This window comes from Rattus rattus, chromosome 5, assembly GCF_011064425.1.
Source record: "Rattus rattus isolate New Zealand chromosome 5, Rrattus_CSIRO_v1, whole genome shotgun sequence".
NCBI classification, from domain to species: domain Eukaryota; kingdom Metazoa; phylum Chordata; class Mammalia; order Rodentia; family Muridae; genus Rattus; species Rattus rattus.
The window spans coordinates 140,225,795-140,233,865 of NC_046158.1; positions in this window are offsets into that span (position 1 = coordinate 140,225,795).

The following is an 8,071-nucleotide window of genomic DNA, read 5'->3' on the forward strand; positions in this document are numbered from 1 at the left end:
CTGAATAAGTCCCTTAGCTCTATACATATCCCAGTCGATGGCCAGTAACAGCAAGAGAAAAATGGCTGGGGCAGTCCTCGTGTAGGCTGTGGTCTAGACAAGGGGTCTTCATGAGACGGCATTTGTTCTCTCTGCATCTGGTATGCACCCCCCCACCCCAAACACACACAACGCACCCCTTCCACTCACATAAAAATGGTTAGTGAGATACTCTAAGGGGTTAAAAGAGTTCATAATTGGAGTTTCACTCTCCAATAGTGGGAGAGAACTCACTCCCAAATTTGTCTTCTGATCTCTGCATATATGCTGCGACACATCCCATACCCCTGTTGAACCAAACACATGCACAAGCATACACACACATACACACACACACATGCACACGCACACACACACGCACAGGCATAGAGAATAACTGATGGGCATTGTTATCCAATGCCGTTGGAAGCCCCTGCTGTCTCTGACAATCCGGCTCACACAGCCTGTGGCCTATCCGTATCCCGTTCTTGACACGTGCAGTCTGCCAGATAAGCTGACTGGGAAACAGGGCCATGATGGTAACATTTCAAACTTCTGTTGGGGTACAAAGATCTGCTTTTATGGGCTGATTCTAACTCACTAACAGATATGGCCATGTGTGATGCAGAAGGTTTGTACACAGAGGGACCAGGACCCAAGCCCACAAAGACAGACACTATGTCCATCTGTCCCCCAACCCTCTGCTGAATCCCAGCATCAAGGTTAGTACGGGAGGCCCTCAGGTAAACCCTCCTTGCATGGATGACTGGATTGAGTTCTAGAACTGTCTGGAGCTGCTTGGTTACTTAGAGAAGAGTCTCCCAAAACAAAATAATTTCCTGTCTTACTCTGTTTTCTGTCTCTGTAACAGAACGCCTGTGACCAGGGTAAACGTATTTAGTTCCCAGATCTGAAGGCATCCAGGTAGTTGCTTCTTGTGAGCCCATTGGCAGAAAGGCAGGAAGTGTTGTTGTATGAAGAGGAAAGCATGAAGGTTGTCTTGACTAAAAATAAAACTCATTTGCACTAGCTCTGAGCAGTATCAGGCCCCTCCTGAGGGCAGGCATGGGCCCCCCACCCCCCAGATAACTCTTCAGGCTCCTGATATTTTCAAAGCTCTTATCTTGGGAAACAGATTTCAACTTGAGTTTGGAAGAGACCAAATCATGTCTGCACCTTTCCTGAGTTAGGAAAACAAGGCTGCTCTTGTCAGCCTTCAGGATCTGGGTCAGGCAACACACAGGGCACAGGGCACCCCAAGGCATCCCAGCAGGGCCCCAGAGGTGGGGGAAAGAAGGAACGCTCTAGAGATGGGGGTGGGGTGGGGTGGAGTTCCTCCTTGGGCCTAGAACAGCAGGAGAGACTGCTGTGGGCTACATGGGAGTGCTGGGGCCGGCTGGGTCAGCTCTACCAGAGGATACTCTGCACACTGAGAGAAGGCCATGGAGCTCCTAGGTTGGTAAAGAGGCCTTGCCTTTGAGCACTGATCCCTTGTCAGAATCTCAAGTGTAGGGCTCAAACATGTTCTCTCAAAGTCACCCAGTCACGGTGACAAAATCAAGGCTCTTTCTAACTCAGAGCCTGACCTTCCACTTATGTCATAGGCTTATACCAGGCATGTAGCCCAGGCTAGCCCATAAGTCAGAGTAGCCATGGCGGGGGACAATTAAGCTTTGTGCCATAGCTGGGCACTGTCCTCTGGGACAGTGGCAGAGCCTACCACAGTTCCCAGCATGCTCTTCATCCTATCCTGGGCTTTACTTGACCTTCCTTCCTAGGCTGAGGAACTGACCTGGCACTTGCCCTGGAGGACGCTGCAGCTGCTTCCACAACCCCATCCACCAAGCTACCTTCTTTCCCAGTACCAGCTCATGACTGCATGCTGCTACCCAGAATCCAAAAACACTACCATGGAGGAAGAAGTTTTCTCTGTGTGAGTATGCATGTGCGTGTGCACGCACAAGGGCACATACGTACATGCACACATGCATGTGTGTTGGGTCCCAGCAGGCTGGATGCACAGTGAGTTCCAGCCCTTTCTTAACCTCTTGTGCCTGACTTGGGATTGCTACCTGAGGTGGGAACCTTTGTGTACATCTTCGGGGGGTTTGTGTCTCTATATAAAAGCATGTTTGCCTATGGCTCTGCAGCTGGGTCACCTGGGCCCCTTTCTCTGTACACAGTAGCCATATTAGTCTATAGCTTCAAAGTTTGTGGTCTATATAGCACATCTATACCTAAACACGTTAGTGTGGGTGATTTTATATATGTCACACATATGTCACCTGTGTGTCTATGGGAGTCACCTGGTTCCAGGCTTTACCTCCACTACCTCTAATCCCACCCACTCCAATGGGTAAACTGCTGCCAGGGGTCCTGCCAAAGGCAAGGGCGCTTTAAACAGTCCTTTCCTCTCTTCCGTCTCCAAATCCCACCTCTGTATTTGGAAACAATCTGGCTCCTATCAACTCTGGGTGGAAGACAGATCTGTACAGCTTGGTCTAGCCCATAGAGTTTTCAAAAGTTCCTTGGTCTCCAGCCAAACGTTTTACAGAAAGCTTCATTGGGAACAGACTAATAGGAAGGTAGGGGTCCTGCCTGGGAGACTTAGGACTCGTGCTCTAGGGCAAGATTGAATGGGGACATCAGTGCTGAATTCCAGCCAGGGAGAGGGCCCTACGGCTGAGCCTCACCTGGAGACCTCCTACCCCAACAAGGGGTGCATAGCATCTCAGGGCTCCATGGTGGGGCAGCAGAGATGGAGGGGGCCTTCCTCAATGAATAGGAGAAGAGGCCCAGGCCATGTGGGATCCAGGCCCCATCTCAGCATCCGTCAGCCTCTGTAGAGAACATCCTGGAGTCGGCCCTGCTTGTAAGCAGCTGGGGGCTTCTTGTGACTCTGAGCCCCTTCCCCTGGTCCCAGGGGAATAAAAGCTCCCTCACCTCCCAAATAGCAAAGTTAGGGGTTTCCCAGTTACTTAACTTGGGTGCTGGGGGTCTTGGGCTCATTTCTCCCAGTCCCACTGAGGCACAGAGAAGAGTCTATTATGCTGCTGCCGGCACTGTGATCAGGGGCTTCTTCCTCTGTGTTCATTCGCACAGGGTTTTATTCCAGAGTCCCTAGGAGTTCAAGCAGTAATTGTCCCCAGGGTTAAGAATGGTCCTAAGTGGCAGTTCAGACAGTAGGGGTCGTGTTTCAGTGGCCTGTGGATGAGGGCTTTTCTAAGAGTTGCCACCGCCATGTAAGAAGGGTGGCTTTTGGGGTCCCAAGGATGAGAGCTAGGAAGTTGGCCTGGGTTAGCAGGGGATTCCTGGATGCTGGAAATGGATACAGGAGCCAAAAGACGCCGAGACCTTGTGTCCACTCCCTGCCGAATCCTACTTCTCCCTCCCACCCTCCTCGGCCATCTGGAAAGTCTGAGGTCTTCCAGTGGAAAAGCCGGGGTCAGAGCTGCAGTGGGAGTGGGAAGGGCATGACGGGAGTGGTGTCTAGGCAGCTACAGCTGCCTTGGTCTGTCACACCCTGGGCAGATCCAGGAAAAAGGAGGCGTGCCAGGGATCCTCTCTCCGTTCCCCTCCAGCCACTCTGCTTCCTGTATTCTGCCCTGCAGGGGGCTATAGTGAAGAGTCCAGGAGCCCAGACGCACTGGGAGCAGATCAAGGTTATCTGAAGGGTGGTACCACAGTCATCCACTCCACCAGGGCCCGAGCTGTGGGGCCTAAGGACAGGTTAGACTCAGGGGGCTTTGTTAAGCTACTTTGTCTGGCCTCAGTGTTGCATTGAACCCTCCCGATAAGCCTGCTTTTAAAGCCAGGGGGACATTGCCGTTGGGGCGGGGGAGTCACCTCCCTCCACGCAGAATCTGCTTCTGTATCTCCCTATTACCTTCGGGGTGTATCAGGAACCTGTCAGCACCCACGGGTCTGCAATCACTCAAACCGTTCTGCGAATTAGGCTCAGCCTGCAGACGGACTATTTGTCCGCCTCAGAGTGTGAGAATAACTGACTGCACACAGTGAAAAGTCAGGGAACTTGACCGTGTGCAGGTCTTAAGAAGGCGACTGTTCTGAGACCCTATGTGCAAACCCTGGTCACCGTCACCGCAGGAGGATGCTGTTTCACGAAGCTCCACCCCTCGCAGAGGCACTCACTGTTAACTGTTAGGGGAGGAAGGCCAGTTTTCTTCAGGGTTGTGGCTACTGGTAGGCTGCCCATGCTCTGGTGGACAGCCCCACATCCACTCACACACTAGAAACACTAGTGGATTCCGTGGTTAACAAAAGAGATTATGGAGATGGGAGGAAGATGTGGCAGGAAGGAGTTTGGGAGAAGTGGGAAGGGGGTGTAGGAGGGTAATTAGGAACAAAGTACATCATATACATGCAAGCATGGCATTCTCAAAGAATAAATAAAATGCATTTTAAAATGTCAAGAAAACATGTGAATTCCCACGCTCTGTTGAACGAGGTATGAACCAACACAGAGCTCACATCCTTCTAAGGCAATCATCGGCTATTAAGGTTCCAGCTAAGTAGCCAAGTGTCAAGATTCTGGTCTCCATCACCCCCTGCCTCCTTATGCCACCGTGCCATCCAGGTATGTCACCCCGAGTAGTAGGCATTCAACTTCACGAACTCCGCTGTACCTAGAGCAGTGGTTCTCAACCTGTGGGTAAGAACCCCATTGACTAACCGCTATCTCCAAAAATATATCACGACTCATAACAGGAGTAAAATTACAGTTATGAGGTAGCAATGAGAACAATTCTATGGCTGGGGGTGGCCATGACACGCGGAACTGTCACTGAAGGGGTGCAGCATTAGGAAGGCTGAGAAGCACTCGCGGAGCCTGTGAGTTGTGGAAAGCTCCTTGGATGGACACCCGTTTCTCAGCTCCCTGTGGGGGCATCTGTCCAGGCAGAGGCGGGCGTCCACGGCTCTCCACTTTGTCCACTGAGATTAAAAATACCGAGAGTATCCTTCTTTGTGCCTACAATAGCAAACCGGCTACCTCCTTAGAAGGGGCCTTGGAGAACGCTTCCTCCACGCATCTGCTCTGAGCGCCCACCATGAGAGTGCAGCTGTTTGCAAGCCGGTTAAGTGTTCAGCAGAAACAGATGGACACGTCAGACCCCGATGTTGGACTTCTGACCTCCCGACGGTGGGAAAATGTCTACACTTCCCAGACTAAGTAGTTATGTTGTGGTAGCTCCAACAGACTAATACGCATCCTCTGAAGATTCCTTCTATAATTTTGCCCACTAGGGCTGTGGATGGGGGAACCTCCAACCTCCATCTTCCTTTTTGAATGCTGTGGCATTTCCTCAGGGCGGGGCTACTCTGAAGCGCCCGGAGGTTGCTCTCACTGTGTGGCCGCAGCACACAGGCCAGCAGGGGAACAAATCACTGTGCCTCAAGTCCTACTCAGTGTTAAGTTGGGAAGGGCAACGACTATTCAACCTGATCATTCTGTCACCCACTGAACAACCAGATCCCAAAAGGCGGGGCACAGCTAGCTTGGTCCACTGCAGTAGAGCCTGGGGTCCAGTTGGCTGCAGGGAGCTCAGGGGTGTGTTTGCTACCCTGATCGTGGGTTGTGGTGGGAGAAGCTCCCTTACTTCTGCACTTATATAGGGCTCATCTGCCAGGCCTGTCTTCCTGTAAGGTTTCCTGTGGTCCACTCTGTTTGCCAGCCTGTCACTTAGGACTGTCATAGTTTGTCAGAGAAGCCATAGATGGCTTTGCCTCCTGGTTATCTCCTTATATCCTGACTTTTTCCTCATGCACCTCCTGGGTCCTTCCTTCAGCAATCTCATCTCTTGACAGCATCTTCAAAGTTGCCCTCTTCTGGCTCCCTGAAGGCTCCCCATAAATGTGTGGAAGGGGCAAGGTAGGAAAGACCAAACTTTTCCTACAATGTGAAAGGACGCCGTAGGGTTTTACAGGATGCTCAGGAGGGCTGCCTGGAGTCCAGGGCTGCTTTGGAGTCTGTTTATGTTAAATGTAAATGTGATTTCTACTGTAGGATCCACATTCCTATAGAACCATGTTTGAGTTCATGAGAGTGTATTTTAACTGACTTAACAAATAGTCTATAAATTAAATCGATGCTGTGGGCCAGGGGTCAGCAGACAAGAATCTTGGTCAAGGGCCAGGGAATGAGCGCCTTAGGCATTCATAGCCATAGGCTCCCGTGACAGCAGCGGTCTCAGTACTCAAGCAGCATAGCCTGGAACAGTGTGGCTGGGCACCAGCTTTATTTATGGTAATTTAAATGTGATATAATCTCCATGTCCATGGAATATTCCTTCAGTTTTTCCATAATTTATGCACATGAAGTCCCTTCTTAGCCTGTGGTTGTAGCTGGCTGGCTTCCCTCTAGAAAGCTATGTGGGGCCTGCGGCTTCACACAGGAAGCCAAAGCCCCAGTAAGGGCAGTGCGTTTAGACCGTCCTCCTTCTTGCCTTTCTGCTCACCGGTTGTGCCACTGAAGGCAGACAGCCATCTGCTTGAACTGGGTTCTCATCTGGGGAACACGTTGTGATAAGCTCAAGCCTTGACACAGTGACCCACAGAGGTACCAAGAGGCACCGTGGTGATCATCAACGGTGCATGTAGTTCAGTGGGTAGGAGGCCAAGTGCGTGAGGAGTGCGGATTTCTCTCTTGTAGTTCCCTCTCCCCCAGACTCTTATACCTGAGCTGGTACTCAGGGCCTGCCTTTCTCCTTTCCACCTTTGAGATGGGAGCCACTTCCCACATGGCTCCTTGGCCCTAGGCTGGTGGGGCTGAGCAATGAGATACCAAGATGCCTGCAGAAATACTTGCCCAAATTAATTGCCTCCCAACTGGCCTCCAGGCAGATATTGGTGGCAAAGGGCAGCATGAGCTAGCATTGCCCCTCCCCTCAGCCATCTGCATTCAATTCCTGTTTATGAAGCTCACAGGCAGAATAGCTGCCTGCTCCCCGCAACTCTTCAGTCAACTTAGGACTCTGGAACCAATCTGGATTATGAGAGCCCAGCTCTGACACTGACTAGTTAAGCTATTTACCCACTCTGGACCTCAGGCCTCTCATGGAGGGATATAGAAATAGGACAAGTTATTGTGGGGATGGAGGACAAGGCCATTAAGCACGCTGAGTAAGTCCTGGTAATGTATACTGAACCATCTCCCTGTGCCTGGCACTACAATGGTCTCTTCATCCGCCCAGAACACAGGTCATGGGGAAAGAAACCTTTCTTGTGTGTGGGCCCTGGAGTTGGGCCAGAAAGCTGGTTTCCCTCAGTGTTTACCCCTGTGTACACGCCTTGGGACCTGCAGCAAGTGCTGCTTTGATTTTGGTTCTCTTCCTAGTGAGCTGGAGACCCTCACTGGCTACTGGAAGGAGTAAATGACCCAGGACTTGACTGTCCATTTCCGTCAATCCCACTACTGATCCTTCAGGATATAAACGATCACAGATGAGGATCCCCCTCAGGCGAGCTCTGCCAGGGACCCTATCCTTCCCTCCTCACTCTGGCTCTTCTTCTCCAGGGCCCAGGCATCAGGGTTGTTCTGGTAACAGTGCGCTGTCACTGGCAGTTTCCAGTCCCACACTAAGCTCATGAGAATCTGTCTTAGTGGGAGACGGTACGTAATTTACTTGCTTCTCACCTTATCCCACAGATACTGTGTACGGGGACCACAGAAGCGGCTGTGAGTAGCAGGTCCCGAGTCCCTGCTGTTCAACTCCCGTTCTTAGAACCTCGGGTCTCAAGAAGCTGCAAACAAAACCGAACTGAAACTGAATCCTTGGGTTTGGCCAATTCTGACTTAAATTCTTCTGAGGTTTCCAGATCAAGCACATGAGTGAGGCCACTTAACGAGAGTAGGTGCTGACAATCATGGTAAAGGTCTTCAACGGGGGTGGCTTTGTGTCTGCCCTCTTTCCTAGTGCCAAGTTTTAAGTCCTTCAGAGTTACGAGGTCCCAGACTGGCATTACAGAAGCCAGGACTAGGTTGGTGGATGCTGTCTTCTGTCGGTGTGACCATGAGCTCTGGCTTCAGCTATGC